The sequence below is a fragment of the Dama dama genome, chromosome 9 (assembly GCF_033118175.1).
Source record: "Dama dama isolate Ldn47 chromosome 9, ASM3311817v1, whole genome shotgun sequence".
Lineage (NCBI taxonomy): Eukaryota > Metazoa > Chordata > Mammalia > Artiodactyla > Cervidae > Dama > Dama dama.
In genome coordinates, this window is record NC_083689.1 from 53,420,197 (window position 1) to 53,438,917 (window position 18,721).

An 18,721-nucleotide genomic window follows, 5' to 3' on the forward strand; every position below is an offset into this window, starting at 1 on the left:
TCACTAGAGGTGTGTTTTGCCCTAGGTCATTTATTTTTCCCAGCTTCAGTGCCTTTCTGGGTAAAATGGGCTGAATCATGTCCACCTCATAGGGTTTCTGTGTGGGTGAAATGAGATAATGTGTGAAATGAGATAATGCGAGGAACTTAGCATGAACCTGGCTCACATAACAGTCTTAATAAAAGTCATCTGCTGTAATTGTTACTGGAGGTCTCAGCCCGTGGTTCTGCATGGTGGTGCAGGCGCAATTCTCCTAAGCACCAGCAGATGGCGCCCCGACCTCAAAAGAACCCATTCCTGAACTGTTGTCGGAAGGGCTGCGAGAGGGGATGGGCGGGGCGGCCTCTCGTTTCTCAACCAGTAAGATTCCTGCCTTCCCTAGTGCGCTGGGGAGAAGTGCCTAGCAAGCCGCTCAGTTCCAAGAAAGAGGGGCCTGGATCACCATAGGATAATCAGTAGAGCCTCAGTTTTCCATCTGTACTGTGCAAGAGCATGGATTTCGGAGACAACCTGAACCAAGTTAAGGAAATACTTAGGTTGGTGCAGGTAAAGGACTTTCAGAATGAGCAAGCATCCCAGGACTGAGGCTGGTTACAGAGGTCCTGAGACTGGACCTTGGGGGCGCGGCTGAGCCTGGTGCCGAGGCAGAGGGATGACCCATATGACCTCTATTCGCTTCCTTTCTGGATGAGTGAGAGAGAGAGGGAACCAGGCTGTCCGGCGCGGAGGACCGAGAACGGTGCGTGGCCCTATGACGCGAGACGCTCTGGTAATTCTGAGTCGGGCCAGCAGAGGGAGACCGAGACCCCTCGTGGACTCAGCTCTGCTCCCGTTCTAGCCCGCAGCTCGCCCTCCTTGGACCATCACGGTTAGCCGTGCCTCCCTGGGCAGGAGTTGACATGTCCCTTTGGAAAGCCTTTTCCTCTTCTTTCTGGCTTGCCTTCCTGGGGCAACGTGTGGGGTGAGGGGAAGGGTCAGATTCAACCCTAACTCTCTGAGCCCCATCTGAGCCCCATCCCCTGGACCTCAGTGACTTGGATGGGATCTACTGGCCATTCCATCCTGGCAGCCCCCACTTCCTGAAATGGGGTGTTGTGAGCTCCCCAGAGGGTAAGGATTTGGGGAGCAGGAGATTATTTTCCCAACCCCCCATTAATCCAGGCCTGGATGGCCAGCTGGACCTCCGGAAGCAGGGGGTGCACCCCATCCCACCCTGGCCAGTTCCCGGCATTCTCCTTGGACTGGCTCCCAGAGGCCCACAAAGGCCCTCAGACAAAGTTCTGGGCCGGGCTTTGCTTGTGCCTGGGGCCTGGGCCGGCCGTCTCTAGGCGCTGAGAGTCCCTGGCACTCCTTGTGGGGCTTTGTCCACCGGCCGGGGCCAGCGCCGGCAGGACCACGTGTGCTGGGGGTGGTGGTGGGGGGGTGCAGGCAGCTCTCAGAGCCTGAGCAGTCTCCCTCCCCTCCTGCACGTGGCCCTGCTGTCTTCCAGGGGAACTTCTCTCCACCTCACCTTGCTCACCCTGCCTTCTCCTCTTGGCTGCAAGCCTCCCCTTCTTCAGCGGCCTGCTCCTATTCTACTGCTTATTTATTCATTCTACTCATTTATTCATTCATTTGTCCCCATCATTCAATACTTATTGAGCTCCGGCTACACTCCAGGCCCCTACTAGATGCTGGGGATCCAGTAATAACAAGATACACAGTTCCTGCCCTTTGTGGAGTTCACAGTCTGGGTGAGATTGAAGGCAAGAGATTAGTAACATCCATACCTAAAATTTGTTTTCATCTTGTGATAAATGGAGAGAAGCAGATAAGCTGCCTTCCCCAGGAAGCTCCACCTACAGAGACATTTCCCCTGGGAAATCATCTGCTAGGCTGTGAACTGTGGAGGGAAGAACTTCATTTAGGCCCTGTACCTCACCCTCCCAGGGCCTGGCATACAGGCACACAGTAGGTGCCCAGTAAATGTTTGTTGAATGAATGGATGAATCATTAGCTTCATAGTGGGGGGGGGAGCTGCCAATGAGAGATGGTCTTTTCACATTCCACTTCCTCCCAGTTAACCCAGGAATCACAGGTAATGTTGGGGGTCTACAGACAAGAACCTGGGGCTCCCAGGATTCCACCTCTGGCCATTCTGACTCCTTGCCTGCTCCTCACTGCACAGCTTTCCTACCTTGGGCCTTGTGAGAGTCCCATGGACCACGTGTGTGTTTGTCCATCACCTCTCATGAATCCATTCTTGGGCTTTATCACCTTTTCTGTGGCTATCACGTTCTGGCCCTGGGCTCAGGAGGAGCTGGGAACTCAAAGAGGTGGGAGAAGGGTCCATGCCCTCTTGGACCATCCAGTCCAGACAGTAATGGCATGGTGTAGCATGTGCCATGATGAGGAATGAGGATGGCACTGTTACAGAAGTGACAGAACAAAGTTCCTGCCCTCCTGGAGCTTATGGTCCAGTGATGGTAGTGGTGGGAGGGAGACAGACAGTAAGCAGAATAAGCAAGGAGACATGTAGTATACAAATGTGTGTTATGGAGGAAAGGGAAGCAGGTAAAGGGGAAATGTGGGTAAGGGAGGGAGTAGGATTTTAGATAGGATGACTGGAGAAGGTGACATTTGAGCAGAGAGCTGAAGGGGGTCAGGGGTGAGTCATGCTACCTGGGGGAGGATGTCTCAGGCACCAGGAATAGCACATGCAAAGGCCCTGAGGTAAGAGAGTGCCTGGTATGTTAGAGGAATAGTCAGGAGGCCAGTGTGGCTGGACAGGTATGAGATTAGAGAGGTGACTGGGGGCAGATTGTAGTAGGACCTTGCAGCAAGACTTGGCTTGAGTCTTAGTGATAAGGGAGCCATCTGAGGATTTTGAGCAGAGGAATAACGTGAGCTTACACTGAACAGGATCCCTTCAGCTGCAGTGTTGGGAATGTTGATAGTGGGGCTGTGTGGAAGAAGGAAGGGACCAGGTAGGAGGTTATAGTAATAATCCTGGTGAGAGAGGATGGAGCCAGGCAGTGGCATTAGAGCTGATAACAAGTGGCTGCTTTGAAAATAAATCCCATGGGATTTGTTGAGGGATTGGATGTGGGGGCTGAGAGAAGGAGAGGCAAAGATAACTCCCAGGTCTTCTGCCTGAGCTGAGGGAGGGATGGTGGTGACATGGGCTGCAATGAGGAAGGTTTGGTTAGGATAAGTTGGAGCTGCTCTTTGGACATCCGAGTGGACCCTTCAGACCAGCAGTTGGGTGTGTGGGTCTGACTTCAGGGGGAAAAGTTTGGAGCTTGAGAATCATGCAGTGAGAATCATCAAGGTTTAGATGGGCCTTGAAGCCAAGGTGGGCTCAGCATGGTAGTGCAAGGGGGAAAAGACAGGGGCCTGAGCCCTGGGGCACATTGGCATTTGGAGGTGGTGGGGGAGAAGGAATCACCCAAGGAAAAGAAGAAGGCACAGCCAGGAAGGAGGAGGGGAACCCAGGCAGTGTGGGTCCTCAAAGACAAGAGGAGAACATATTTCTGGGAGAAGGGGTGATCAACTATGTCAAATGCGGCCAATAACCTAAGACAAGGTTTGAGAATTGACTTCTGGATTTGCATTGTACTGGTCACGTAGGACCACTATTGAGTCCCTTTGAACAAATACTGGGAAGAAGGTGGCCCCTCCAGGGAGACCTGGCTATGCAGGTATGCAAAAGGGAGACCCCTCAGTGGAAAGGAAAATGTGCGTCTCTCGGCCACATGTAACTTTGTAGCAGGCACCCAGCGTGGTGAGAGGACAGCAGGCTGGATTTCAGCTCTCTGTTCACCCCTCTGCATGGCGGGGGCCTTGTGCAGTGCCCAACCTGGACATCTGTCCCCAGCAGCTGTGCTGGTGACCTTGATGAGTGGTGTCAGTGGAGTGAGTGTGGATGAGAGGATGAGAGTTGCCTTGGAGTGTGCTCATGAGGGAATGGTAGAGGAATTGGAGAGCATGCACAGCTTTTAAAGGAGCTTTGCTGTAGTGGGCTGCAGAAAAGGGGACAGTGACTGGAAGGGGCTGCAGGGATGAGCGGACTCCACGAAGTGAGAGTGGGTGAAGGGGAAGACATCCAAGCCAGGGGACCCACATATACAAAGTGAGGTCATTAGGAGTGGTTGGGATGTAGCAGGGTCCTATAATGTCACATTTGAGGTGGGAGGTAAAAGGAGAGGATGCTGACTGGTGGGCTGAAGTCTCTGTCTTGGGGGTGGGATTGGAGCACAGCTGGGCATACAGTAGGTGCTCACTGAGTGCCCTTGGGATTGCTTGGGGAATTCCTTTCCAGCCTCTCCTCCAGGCCTCAGTCTCCCAGCTGGCAGATGGGAGAACTGGATGTTTCAAGTGTTCTCTGAACCAGGGCTAGACCCGAATGCCTCCCCCACAGTTGGCAGGTCTCAGGTCCTGGCCTCTTCTTCTCCCTGGATGCCACACCTTGTCCAGGCTGAGGAAGAGCAGGAGGCCCTGAGGCTGGAGGTCAGGTAGAGGCCTTGCAGTGGCAGAGGCTGTGGTGGGCTGGGTGGGCTGGGAACTGTGTCTCCTGCCTCGTCTAGCCTTTAGGAGCTGCCTTCCTGAGACTCTCCCTCAGGAGGAGAGAGAGAAGTTGCTGATTCTTCCTTCCTAGAGGGATGTCAGGGAATACAGAGCATTTTGGCTGCTGGTTGGGGGGACGTTGACCTTGTTCTCTTTCAAGGTAAAAGTGGCTACAAGGAATAATAACAGTAACCCTTTCTCCATGCACATGGCACCCAAAGCGCTCTCTTACTCAGAGCCTACCTGGGGCCTTGTGACTGTCCCTTGAACCCTTTGAGCTAGTCCCACCGGACATGGGAAAATGAGGCTCAGGGAGGGGATAACAGCTGCCCGTGGCCATGCAGCCAAGAAGCAGCCTTGGCCAGACCAGAACCTGGGTTTCCTGTCTGGCCAGCTCATGCACCCCTGCAGCAGGCACCCAGAGTTTGGAAGGTTGGGGAGCAGATCCTGCCCAGGGACTAGGTTCTAGTACCAATCTGGCCCAGATCAAGTGCAGAGACAGCAGGACCCTTCTTCTGTTGTCTCTTTTCACATGTAGTTAATAAGCCACACCATGTATGAGGTGCTGAGGGTACACTGTGAAGAAGGCAGACCTGTCTTCAAGGGGCTCAGAGTCTGTCTAGGTAGACAGAGATGAAATAATCCATTCCGTGAGTTGTTCAGTCACTCAGTTGTGTCTGACTCTTTGTGACCCCATGGACTGTAGCATGCCGGGCTTCCCTGTGCTTCACTCTCTCCTGAAAGTTTCTCACTTTCTTTTAACATCTGTTTCTTTGCATGAGAAATAGAGGTAGTGATATCTACACTGCAAAACCACTGGGAGGGTTAGATGGGGAGTCACAGAGGAAGCACCTAGCGTCACAGTGCAGTGCTCCAGACAGTGGCCAATGACGCTATAAACGTGCTGCTGTTGTTTAGCCGCGAAGTCAAGTCTGACGCTTTGTGACTCCATGAACTGCAGCATGCCAGGCTTCCCTCTAAATTGCTCAGCTGTGTCTATAGGAGCAGACCTCCTGGCTTTTGCTTTTGGAATCTTAGTTTTCTCATCTGTAAAATAGGTTGTAGGACTGTTTTGAGGGTGAACTCTAACACATAGAAAGCATTTAGTGTGGACTCTGGCACACTAAATGTGTGATGCACATTTAATAGAGATGCACAGTTAATAGCAGAAGTGTCACCAGGATGGATGAAACCTCAGCTCTGGCTGTGGCCCAGATGAAGCAGGAGGAGACTGATCGCAGCTCAGACCCTGAGCCTCCAGTTGCTGGAAGCAGGGATTTGAGCACTGGGTAGGAGTTTGTTGAGCTCAGGGGGACCAAGGCTTGATGGAGCAGAAGGTGGAATACTTGCAAAGATGTGGAGGTGGGAAGGAGGTGGGTGTAATGAACAGTCCTTGGGGGCTGGAGTGGAAGGAGAGAGGTGGAGAGTGGCTTCCTGTGGTAGGACTGGACTCTAATCTGATCTCCCTTCTCCGTGGTACGGGGTCTGCTTACCCTCCCTGCCTCCTCACAGCTCCGGGTCTCCCCAGATGCCTGTGGGGGGGGGGGGGCCCTTTATCACCCCTCTGAGAGGTGGAATCTTGCTCTGTAGGAGGCTCACAGCCAGCATGTTCTTTTTAGTGTGTAGCCCAAGCACAATTCTGTCAACCACCTCCTCAGAGCTAGGGTCCTGGGCTGGGGGAGGGCTCCCCGGTGGTGACTCGCAGCGTCTGTGGGGCAGCACTGGGCTCCTGATTGGCACTGGGACTCTGCACTCCTCGCTTCCCCCCACCCCGATCTCTCCCCTTTGTCCTTCTCTCCTGCACCCCTCCTCACTGCATTCCTTCCAGCTCTGTCTGGAGCCCCCTTCTTACCCCCATACCCCAGGTCTCTCCTCCCTCTGTCTGTCCCAGTGGGTCTGGAGGTAGGTAGGAAGGGCTCAGCCTCCCTCTCTCTGGGATCGTCCACCGTGGTTCCTGCACTCCTGCTTCCTGTCTGTCCTTTGGGTCTCCCCGGGCATCTCTGTGTGTGTGTGTGTGTGGTGTGTGTGTGTGTTGGGGGGTGTGGAGGGCAAGGAGTCAGACCACAGACCCGGCGGAGGGCAAGGACCCGCTCCCTCCTTCACCTCGAGGAGGGTGGATCCCGAGGGCTCAGGGTCTGGGGCCCTAGGTCCGGCTGAGCGGGCCGGTTGGGTCTGGCCGCCTGGCCGGGGGTTAGAGGACCGCCGGAGCTGCCTGGGCTCGGGGGGGGGGGGGGGGGGGGGCGGGGGGGGGGGCGGAACCTCGCAGCGCTCCCCTCCCCCACTTTCTTAAAGGGCCGGCGCGGGCTGGTGCGGGACGGGTCTGGCCGCCTCTTCTCAGCGGCGGGTCGGGGTGCGCGATCCGGCCCTCAGTGCAGAGAACCGGGCAGGCGGGCGGGCGGCCTGGGTGGCCGCTGTTGCCTCGCGGATCCGTTCCTCCCGCCCCCCGCCCGCAGTCCCCCCGCCCTTCCCCGCCCTTCCCGCTCCTCCCTCCCTCCTTCTCTCCTTCCTTCCCTCCCTCCTGCCGTCCGTCCCCCCCCATCTCTGCTCTGCTTCTCCACAGCCGCGGCTCCGACACCTGAAGGGATAGCAGTGAGCGCGGGAGCCCCGACAGGCGGTGGCGGAGCGGGACGGCCGGTCCACGGCGGCCTCCTCATGGCCCCGCCGTGAGAGGCTGGACCCAGCGACCGGGAGCAGGAGCGGTGAGTGGGGCCGCACGGGGCCACCTTGTCCCCAGGGCCGGCGTGTTCCTGGACCCCGCCCCTCCCGAAGCCGGGCTGGGGGCCGGGAGGGGCTGCTGGGGTTGGGGGGCTGCATGCTGGGTGGTGGCGCCGCCCTCCGCCCTCCGTGCCCGCCTGGGTCTGCTAACAAAGCTACATTTCGAGATCAATTCCGTGGCGGCTGGAGCATCCGAAGGATACGGTTGTCATGGAGATGGGGCCGAAAGAGGAAGCCCGGGATGGCAGAGTCTGGGCCAGGAAGAGAGGGCACCGCAAGAGAGCCCCAGGCCAGCCTGCAGGGAGGAATAGGACGGGCAGCCCAATTGTCCCCTGATGCCCCCTCCCCATTTGTCTAATCCGAGTGTATATGTGTACCTTGATGGGGTGCCAGTGGGAGCTTGGTGGCCAGGGACCTGGGGTGTTCGGTGCCAGGCCTGCTGGCAGCTACCTTTACCACGGAGCAGCTTTGAGGATTTATTTCTGTTTCCAGTTTCCCAACTTTGACAGCCTGGCTTGGCGGCCAGGCCTCAGCGGCTCCCAGCTCTGCCGCTGGAGAGAGGCTTGTATGGGGGCGTGGCAGGCAGCAGCGGGCAAAGCCAGGAGGCACATAATGGCTATGGCAGCTGCAGGGAAGGAGGGGTCCTCGGAGTTGCGGGTGGGGCAGGGAGTCCAGATGTGAGGATCCTCTGCCCGACGCCCCCGCCCCCCCCCCCCCCCCCCCCCGAAGGACGTATTCTAACTCTTGCTGTCCCTGGAGGACCTGGGGGCTCCCTGACTCAGAACTGGGGGCATTGTCTCTGCACTGGTCCGGGAGCTGCTGCCTCAGCCCATCCCTTCATCTTAGGGCCATCGTGGGGGACCCTGGGAGAGAACTGGGGGCATCAGCCACAATGGAAGTGGGTCTGAGAATTCCTGGCAAGCTCAGGATAAACCAGGCTGAACTCGAGTGGGTGAATGAGGCGCAAGGAGCGGGCTCAGGGCTTGGTCAGGGTCAATGGGCAGCCTGGGCTTGGGGAGAGGCATTTGGACTTTCCTGGGTTCTCCAGCTCCTTCTTTCAGACCTTGGAAACAAGAGCTGCTTAATGGAGGATACTCAGACAGCTCAAAGGAGAGTGGGGAAGGGGCATTGGGATTACCTCCAAGCCTAATCTGTTGCCCTGGGCAGATATAGTCATTTTCCACCTCTTCCTTGAGAGGTTAGAAATACCGCCTCCCAACAACACTGCAAATTCTCTTACCTGTGATCTCTGAATCAGCAAAATGGGCCAGCTGCCCTCTTTATTTACCTCACATCTCTCACGTCACACCCACTTTCCCTCTCAAGAGCCCCCTTTCCCCAGCCTATGGTGAGAGACAATGCCTTTTGAATGGGGCCACTGCAGAGTTTGGTCCTGGTGGAAACAGGGCAAGTCCCCAGGTCATGGCTGCACCAGAGGGTTCCACACAGTGGGATGAGTGGGTGGGTGGTGGCCCAGTTCAAGAGAGGAGGTTGACTGGAAAGCCCTTGGAAGGCCTCCCTTGCTGGTGCCTTTGCAGGGAGGGACTGAAGCCGCAGTGCTTGGGTGGCTTGCAACTTGTAGTCCCAGGAGTGCGCTATAGCAGCCTGAGGGGCTTCCCTCCTTGCTATTCATCCTGGTCTGACAGCTACGGGTGTGTGCTCCCCAGCTGATCTGACCCTGAGTGTTTCCTGAAGTGGGGGGTGGAGCAGTTACCTGGAAAGAAGGACTTGCTGCTCTTGACTGAGCAGAGGGGACTGAGAGAGGGGTGGGAGGACATGATGTCACCCAGCTTCGATACTTGTGCATGGCCACGGTGCTCAATACTCTTGTATATAGGGAGGTACACCCATTGTTTCTGTTTAGTGGATACTTAGGCTCAGGAGGGCTTCCCAGGTGGCTCAGATGGTAAAAAATCTGCCTGCAGTTCAGGAGACCTGGGTTGATCCCTGGGTTGGGAAGATCTCCTGGAGAAGGGAAAAGCTACCCACTCCAGTATTCTTGCCTAGAGAATTCCATGGACAGAAGAGCCTGATGAGCTTTAGTCATCTGGTGAGCTATAGTCCATGGGGTTGCGAAGAGTCAGCTCGGGAAAAGTTGCTTGTAAGTCACCTAGTTAGTAAGTGACAGAATCAGGATTTGCACTTGGGTGGAACTGATGGCTCAGTGGGTAGGGATTCCGCCTGCAAGGCAGGCGACACACAAGACACGGGTTCGATCCCTGGATGGGGAAGTGGTACCCTATTCCAGTATTCTTACCTGGAAAATCCCATGGACAGAGTAGCCTGGCAGGTTACAGTCCATGGGGTTGCAAAGAGTCAAAAATGGCTGAGCACAGGCACAGAGAACTGTTTGAAGCTGGGACTTCTGTCCCCAGTCTTCCTCTTCTTCCTTGGAGATGCAAGTTAGGAGGGTGGTGGGACTGAACACCTCTTCAGGAGCGAGGAGGTGAATTTGGAGAAAACTGAGGTGCTCAGCTGGGGTCTTCTAGAGAGCCAGGATCGAGGCATTCCCTTCCTGGACGACGCTGGCTTGCAGGAGAACGACACTGCCTCTCGCGACAGACGATGGTGTAGACATTCTGTGCCAGATGGTCTTTTCCGGGAAAATCTGTTTTGAGCAGCATCTTATGTCTGGGCTCCATATTTAGCCTGGCTCCTCACATGGGAGGATACACTCAGGCTGTTGCCCCTTGGGGGGTTTTTTTAGGGGGTGGGCCTGGGCCAGACCCAGCTGCTTGCTATGGCTCAGGCAGAGGTGGGTTAGGGCCCCTGCTCCGGATAGCCTCGCCCCAGCTGAGGGCTGCCCTGCTGGTCTTCCTGGGCCCTGGTTGTTTCCCACAGGACCTGTCCTCCTAAACTGGTGTGTCCATATGTTAGTTTGACCCTGTTTAGGGGGTGAGTCGCTCCAGGACTGTGTCTGCTTGGCCCCGGGTGACTCTAGCATCCAGGCCGGGCCCGCGCCCAGTGTGCGGGCTACTGCATGAGAACTGCCCTTTCCTGTGACCCCTGTGCTTCCACAGCCAGCCTCAAGCTTCCCTCTTTAGAGTGTCCCTCTCCACTCCCTTCCTCCCCCGTAACTTTTTGTCTTGTCATACCTAATCATACAGTGGGCACTCGCTGTATGAATATATATATGTACACCCATATATACATACCCTTTGCCTAGAGACCTCCATTTGTCAGTTATTGACATTTTGCCCACATTTGTTTCTCTTTCTCTAAAACTTCTGAAAGTAAGTTGCAGACATCATAGCACTTCAGCTTGAAGTACTCAGTATAAATTTCCTAAAATGAGGACATTTTTCTACAGTACATAATGTTGTTGTTTAGTTGCTAAGTTTTGTCCAACTCTTGTGCAGCCCCATTGACTGTAGCCCCCAGGATCCTCTGTCCATGGGATTTCCCAGGCAAGAATACTGGAGTGGGTTGCCATTTTCTTCTCCAGGGGATCTTCCCGACCCAGAGACTGAAGCTGTGTCTCCTGCATTGGCAGGCGGATTCTTTACTGCTGAGCTACCAGGGAAGCCCAATATGTAATGACTCTACTGTGAATCATATCCAAGAAATTTTAATGATGCAATCTAATCTCATATAATTCCATATTCAAATCTCTCTAGTTGTCCCTGTAATGTCCTTTATAGGTTAAAAAATTTTTTTTGATAAAGAATGGCTTGCATTTAGTTATGTCTCTTTAGTCTCTTTTAACCTAGAACAATTGTCTTTTTTTTTTTAAGTCTCTTATGACATTGTCAGTTTTAAAGAGCCCTGGTCAGTGTTCATGTAGAATGCCCCACATTCTGGATCTGTCTTACTGCTTCCTCATGAGTAGATTCAGGTTAAGCGTTTTGGGGTAAGAATATCCCATAGGTGATGTCGTGTTCTTCTTGTTGCCTCCCATCAGGAGGCACTTGTCATTAGCTGCGCTATAATAGTGGTGCTAAGTTAGGTCACTTGGCTAAGGAATCCCTTTGTTTCAGTCCTGTTCCTCCCTCTTCCCTACCTCCAGAAGCTTCATCCACCTGGTTGTCTGCATTCAGACCACACTCTGGAGAAGGGTGCTTAGGCAGATACTGACAGGGCCTTCAAGGAGTTCACAGCCTCAGAGGTGTAGATGGGATGAGCTGCAACTCAGGGCGGGTGCTGTCAGAGTGGGGAAGAAGCCCCGAGAAAGCAGCGAGAGGCACAGGCTAGGGGGACAGCAGAGAGCCTGGGGGACATGACAGGAAGAAAGGGGATGGGGCCTGGACTACCGCTGGCCTAGAATGTGGGCTGACAGCTGGCCCTTTCCCCAGGGCACCACGAGCTACTGAAGGGTTTTAAAGAGTGGAGTGAGGAGGCGGATGTGAGTGCTTGGAGAGGCGCTCTGCAGTGGGTGGCGTGGATGGCAGGGCCGGCATGGTGATAAAGACGGCAGGAGGTCCTGACGTGGTCCAACACAAGATGCTGGTGCGCTCATCCGAGGCTGCAGCATGCAGTGCATGGGGGGGTGGGGGGGGTGGGGTAGGGATTCGTGTGGTGGCCCTGCTGGGATAGGGGGGTGGAGAAGGGATGGAGTAAGGAGAGATTAAGAGGCAGAGCGATGAGACTGGTGTCTAGTGGGGGAGCGGTCACAGGATGGCTTGGGGAGGCTGTGGAGAATGCTGTTTTCAGTGTATGAGGTTTGGGGTATTTTCCAGGTCAAAGGAACAGCATGTGGAGAGCTCCCCAGGTCTTGGTGGCCACCTGTGACCGCCCTCTTAGGAGCTTGTTTGGGAGAGGGTGGAGGGAAGGCCACACACAGCACGCAGCAGGGGGCAGATAGTGGGGCTCTCAGGCACCAGCAGGGGTGGGCCTTTGAGGGGGGACAGGGCTGGCTGAGAGGCAGCTGCCACTATGAAAGTCAGGATGAACACTGCCTTGCAGGCCCCTCAAGTCCCTTACTTCATTTTGCCTCTTCCTACTTGCTTGGCAGAGCCCCCACCCTGGTTAAATCCAATGCCTGGTCTGCCCTCCATCCTCTGTGCTGCTGAACGGGGCTAAGAAAATCCACTGCCCGACTGGTCTCACTTTTAGTTCAAATCCATGAACTTCAAGTGGGTCCTTAGCACTGCCGCGCAGTCCCACATGGGTCCAGGCCCATCCCCACACTCCATACCTGGTGGCTAGTTCACTCTTTCTGTTCTGTCTTCAGCCCTAGCCTCTCTCCTGCAGTCCACCCTCAAAGCAGAGGACATTGCCTCCTACTTCTTTGAGAAAGTAGAAGCAGTCTTCGGACTGCCAGTGCTGTATTCATCCTTCCATGGGCCTCTGCACCCATGGGTCTGCCTTTCCTCATCCCTGTGGGTGAAGGGTCCCTGCTCCTGGTTTAGGACACCCTCTATTGTGCAAGAGATCCTGTCTCCTTGTGGAGTAGAGGGGGACCTATAATGTGGGGGGCCCACACTGCTCCAGCAAATGCCCCCTCCTGCTTTATAGGTTCCCCCTCGACTGGATCATTCCGTCAGCAGATATCTTGTTATTGTTTCTCCTGTCTTAAAAGATGACTCTCGTTTTCTTCAGCCAGCTATCCCTGCATCTCTGTGCTCCCCTTTACAGCAAAACGGCCCAGAAAGGTTGTCCACTGACTGCTCTTCTCAAAGTCACCAGTGACCTCCGTGTTGCTACATGCAATGGCCTCAGTCCTCATCTATCGCATCTGACACCTTCAATCTCTCCCTCTTCCCTGAAATGCATTCCTTGACCTCCAGGACATCCATTGTCCTATTCTCCTCTGACCTCATGGCTGCTCCTCCTGTCTCCTTGTCTCTCACTCCCACATTATAACATTGGAGTGCCTGCTCTTGAGTGGCTGCTCTTCCTCATTTGCATTCACTCTTGAGCTGACATCATCCAGTCCTGTGGCTTTACACACTGCCTACGTGCTCTCAGCTCCCAAATTTGTATCCCAAATCTTGACTTCTCTCCTGAGCTCCAATAGTTCACTCAGCATCTTGGCCGCCATGTCTGCTGGACACCTCAAACTCAACTTGTCCAAAACTGAGCTCCTTTCTTCCTGATCTTCCTTTCTAAACTTGCTCCATCCAGTCTTCTCCATCTCAGGAATGATGCCTCCATCCTTCCAGGTGCTCAGTCTCCAAACACTGGTGTCATTCCTGACTCCTCTTTTTCTCTCCTACCTTGTGGACTGTCCATCAAGCGGTGAGGCTTTTACCAGTCCCCAGGTCTCCCATCAGTGGGCTATGGCTGAATAGGAGGGTCAGTTTCAGAGGTGGGGACAGAGAGGCGATCGTGCAATGGCCCAGCACAGACCCTTTCACACTTGCTTGCTTTGTACCACATGCTGCTTGCCCTCAATTGGGCCCAAGGAGACCACAACCTTTGTCAGACCCTGTGTGAAGCCTGAAACAGAGACAGGAGAGGACAGGGGAAGAGGAGGGAAGGAGGGGAAGAGGGGACTTGGCAAGGGAGGGGTTAAGTAGCGTGACATAATCAGGAGGTTGGGAGAGGGTGAGGAGGAAGGTCTCAGGGCAGAAGGCAGAGAAGAGGCAGGGTAGATAGAGAACAACACGAGGCTCAGGAGGGTGTGGGGTAAGTGAAAATTGGGCAGGGAGAAGGGAGTATGACCTTTCTTGGTTATCTCTTCTGGCTGAATCAGACTGACTGGAAGCTGCTCAGAGTTTGAGCCCCTGGAGTCTACCCCGACCCAGGCTTTTTAGCCAAGACAGGACTTGTTGGGAGGACTTGGTCAGTTCACTGTAGTTTTTGGGGTTCAACTCTCAGTCTGCAGACTCATGGCTCAAATGTGGCTCAAGAAGCAGAGTGAGTCCCAGGTGCCAACTGAAGTTCCAGGAAGACAGGCAGCAGCCAACTTAACCAGAGCAGCCTTGTCCTCTGTTGCGCCTCATAACTGAGGGCTTGCCCTGCAGGGCAAGTTGGCTGAGGGCGAAGTCACCACCTATAAACATGATTTGGGGTTTGACAGCAGGTGCTGTGAAGTTCATCAGTGTTGAGGGCTCTCCAACCAGCATGCAGATGTATGCAAATGCTAAGCAAATGGAGGTGCCAAGTGGCTGGAGGGTGCAGAGTGAAGTAAACTGGGGGATGTCAAGGAATGACCTTTGCAGAGCTGGGCCCAGGGGCTCCTAAAGTCCCAGCAAGCTGTGGGGCACATGCAAATAAGATGCAAATGTACACTAGCCCTAGGAACCTCTGCTTGCTGACCATGGGAAAGGAGGCCTTTTAGACCCCCACGACCCAAGGCAAAGCTGGTTCCCCAGGGGCCAGGCTGAGAGGAGGAAAGCTGGGTGGTGCTGGGCTCCTGGTTAATCCAAGATTGACATCACCCGTAGGGGATGGGTGCCTTTTAAGGAAGGTCCAGGCCTCTGGCCCTTGCCCTGCACCTGATGTGGCTTTTGTGCCTTGAGCTGGAAAGGTTGGAGGGAGCCTGGCCTGGGGCCAGGACTGGAGGGTCCTCATCTGCCTCAGGAGAGGGAGGGGCACCCTCTCTGTCCCACCCTCCTGGTCCCCACAGGAGCCATTCCCCTGCTTTCACCCTCAGGCTGAGTCTCTGATGCCACTGCCTCAGAACCTGCTCTGACAGGCTGCCCAGGGCAAATGTCTGCTGGGACCCTTGGGTGTCCTGGACCGCTCTCCTGTGCATTCCGCCCCCAGCATGGGCAGCCAGCTTGCTTCCCTGCAGACCTAAGAGATGGTTCTGGAAGAGCAGTAGCTGCTGCCCCTCCCTGAGCACTTGTGCCCGACTCTGAGCTGAGCCTCATACCCACAGCATCTCCTCTGTCTTCACTGCAACCTTGAGAGGCGGATGCTGTTAGCACCCCACCCCCCATGTTGCTGAGGAGCGTTCTGAGGCTCGGAGAGGTGGGCACCTGTCCCGAGGTCACACAGCTTGTGGGATTTGAAGCTAGGTCTGTCTGACTGCAGGGTTAGGGCGCTGACCCACCCCGCTGGACTGCCCCATCTGAGGCACTTGTTGCTGCACAAGGTGGTCCAAGCTGAGAAGACCAGGTAAGTAGAGGGGTTAGGGTCACTTTGGGGAATGGAGGCAGGGCAGTTCTCAAGGCTCCTGGCTAGACGTGCCTATCCTGGACACCTATCCTGCCCTGGGCAGGTAGATCATGGAGGAAGCACACACCCAGCTGACCTATGCCTAGGAGTGTGCTCATAGCTTTGGGGTGACAGCAAGGTCCAGGCCTCCAGACTCCTCGGCTGGCAGAAGTTATGGGGAAGCACAGTGAGCTGTGTGATCCAGGGGCCCCACCTCCCTGGTGCCTGTGCTATCAGCAGCTCAGCAGGTTCTTTTGGAGGCCTGGAGTGCACAGGGCTGGGCTGGCCCAGGCCCCGTGAGTGGTACGGGGTGCAGCTGGCCAAGGTCTGTTCTGAGCACTTAAAGCATGCCTGCCCTTTTCACTGATTACCTTATTTAACAGTCCTGGTGTGTTCACGTGTGTGTGACGATTCCAGCTTATGTGCTGAAATCTGGGTGAGCTGGGGAGTCAGTTACTGTCACACAAATTTGGGGGAAGGGCAGTGAGCCACCGGGGGTGTTCAGCTTGGGTTCCCAGGAGGCAGAGAACAAAGCTGAGAATGAAAGTTTTCCAGCTTTTTTTTCTTTTCTTGCAAGTAGGCTTCATGAAACTCTGAGTGGATGGTGTCAGAGGTGGAAGGCCCTTGGGGATGGTCCAGGCTGGAGTTCATGCCCGGTTTCTGTGGATGGGCTGTAGGGGTCCATGAGACTCTCAACACACACACAAATGTTGTGCACCCTGTGAGTCTGTCTGGAGCAAGATCCAGAGCTCCATCAGAGGCTCAAGGAGGTCTCAGGCTTAGAAATGGTTGGGAATCTCTGATGCACAGAGGGAAATGAGGCCAGAAAAGGGTTTCCTTTGCCCAAGCTCCCCTAGACCCTGAAGGGCAACACCTGAGTGCCTGGCTCCCAGCCCTGCTCTCTGGGACGCTGTGATCTCACTGTTGCCTCTACACTGACATTCCAGGATGATTTTCTGTGCTCCCAGTCCCCACATATACCCTGCCTTGGACATCCCACCCACTCTTAGATTTGGCTTGTCCTGGGTAGTACTCACATCACCGGTCCCCTATCCTAGCTCTGCCTCATGTTCTTCCATTTCTCGTAAGAGGGCCTGTACTCCCCAGTCTCCTCCCAAATCCACTCAGCTGCCTGATGCCACAGGTGTGGCTGTGGTCACTGTGGGTGCCTGTCTTCCCCACCCCCTGCTCTATCCTGAAGCACTGGGTCGTCCCTTCCCTGCCCTGGCTTCTCCTAGAGCAGAATGGTTTCAACACCAGCTGCCCAATGATGCAGGTCTGACTTCCCTAGACCTTGCCACAGGCCCGTGGACTCCTCATCCCACTGCACATCCCACTGGGGGGCCACCTTCTGAGTGGCTGCTGCCTCCCTCCGTGTGTTTTTGTGTCTCAGTGTGTGTGCGTGTGTGTTTGTGCCCACAGATGCTGTACCGTGTGCTTGCTCACAGACATGTGCACAGGCGTCTGCACCTTTGCATCTGCCCTCTGTCTTACAGAACATGTTGGGCCCTCCAGCTCTTTTCTTGAGCTTTCCACACTCCCTGGCTTGGGTCCCAGCCTGGAAGGCACTTTATGAAGTTATCCCTTTGACAGTCCCGTGTCATTATTCTAAGCAGACACCAGCCTTGTCACTTTCCACCTTTGTGACCCTGAGCATGGTCCTCAACCTCTCTCAGTCTCTGCGTACAGTGGGGATGATGGTAGTCTGTAGGTTTTCATTTGCCAAATATTTAAAAAGTGACCACTGTTTCCCAGGCCCTGTTCTAGGCTCTGGGGGAGACAGCAGTGAACGTGACCTAGTCCCCACCCTCACTGAACTCACCAGCTAGTGAGGGAGATGCGCAGAAAATAAGGAAACAAATGGAAAATGGAGTTTCAGGTCTGCTAAGTGGTGCTTAGCAGACACAGTGCTCTGTGAAGAAATGTGAAAGAGTGCTAGGTACTCAGGGAGGACCTCTCTGAAGAGACAGCATTGGAGTTAAGCCCTGAGTGACAGAAGAGGCAGTCATTTAAAGATCTAGGGAAGGAGCATTCTAGGCCAAGGGTACAGCTGGTGCAAAGGCCCTGAGGTGGGAATGAGCTCAGGGAGCAGAAAGAAGGCCAGTGTGGCTGCTGGGGTGGGGGATGGGCCGAGGGCCGTGAACCAGCTCAGGCAGAGCCTTTTTAGGCCATGCTGAGGCGGCCAGATTGGCGTTGGGAGCTGATGGGGTTACCAATGAGGGAGGGGGTGTGATGTAATTTGTGTTTTCACAACTCACTCCAGCTGCCATGGGGGGAGTGGGGAGGGGGCTAGGGTTGTCATAGGAACACCTGAGACCTGGCCCAACCAGAGTTCCATTACCATCCTGGGTCCCATCTTGGTTGGTGCTGAAAAAGAGGCTGCTCAGCCCAAGGTTATCCCAAGGGCAGTCCACAGAGCCACCGCCTGGAGTGGGGCCTGGTTCTGGCTGAGGGAGGAGGCAGGGGATGTAGCCACTGCCAGCCTGTCATTTGCAGGCATCTCCTTGGCATGGGTGCCCTGTGGCCCAGCTGTCCCCCCATTCCCTGCTCTTGCTGGCAGGGCTGGAAGTGGGCAGGGGCACTGCTTTGGGTAGACGCTTCTGGTGGAGGATTTGAGCCCATGATCTTGTGGGAGGGTCTAATGGAGGGTCTGAGAAATGGGGGCTCATCCTGTACTCCCAGCCCATCCAGGTGCAGAGAGAGGCTGCTCTTGAGGCTCGAGGCAGCTACTCAACCTGTGACCTCAGGCAAAGGCTTTCCTGGTTCCATGCCTCAGTCTTCCCATATGTCAAATGCGGCAGTAGAGAGAGTAGGCTGTAGCTGCCTTTCTCCCTGACCTCTGTAGTGTGTTTGTTCTTCCTTGGATCTCAGCCCTCTTAGCACTCATGACCTTAAGTTCTCCCACCAGCCCTGGGGAAGGAGAGTGGAGGTGATGTCCCCCTTCTGCAGATGGGTTCATAAAGGTCATAAAGGTCAGACGGGACAGTGATGAGTCCCAGGGCACATGGTGATTCAGAGCAAGGATTTGGGGCATCGTTTCACATTCTGCTTGGAAGACCCCCATGTATGCACCTCTCCTTGGGTCCAGCAAGGGGGGGGGGTCCTGGCTCAGCTCTTTCTGGGCTCAGTTGGCCTTTAGCCCAGGCAGGGACTCTGGGCCCCTGCCCAAAGTGGAGCTCAATGTGCCCCTTGTCTGTCCACCCCAGAAGCTGAGGACACGGCCCCATGCCCAGTGTTGGCAGAACCTCCATCACGCTGTCAGCTGCAGGAGGACATGGCAGGGCAGGTAGGGCTAGAGCCAGCCTGAGGCAGCTGCTGGGAGTCGGGGGTGACGTTGGGGCCTCCCAAGAGGTCCTTGATTTGTCCACAACCCTGGCTTTGGGGCTGGTGTAGACTGAGCACCAGGGGAAGCCACTTA

The 18,721-nt window shown here is 55.2% G+C and overlaps 1 protein-coding gene across 1 annotated transcript in view; it reads left to right on the forward strand.

Moving 5' to 3' along the window:
* The first annotated feature begins 438 nt into the window (after nucleotides 1-438).
* The window catches only part of PSD2 (pleckstrin and Sec7 domain containing 2), a 57,632-nt gene continuing 39,349 nt past the window's right edge, over nucleotides 439-18,721 (forward strand). The window contains exons 1-2 of the mRNA XM_061151456.1: nucleotides 439-546; nucleotides 7,106-7,244. The gene's annotated coding sequence lies outside the window, so the exon portion shown is untranslated. The remainder of the gene's footprint in view (nucleotides 547-7,105; nucleotides 7,245-18,721) is intronic.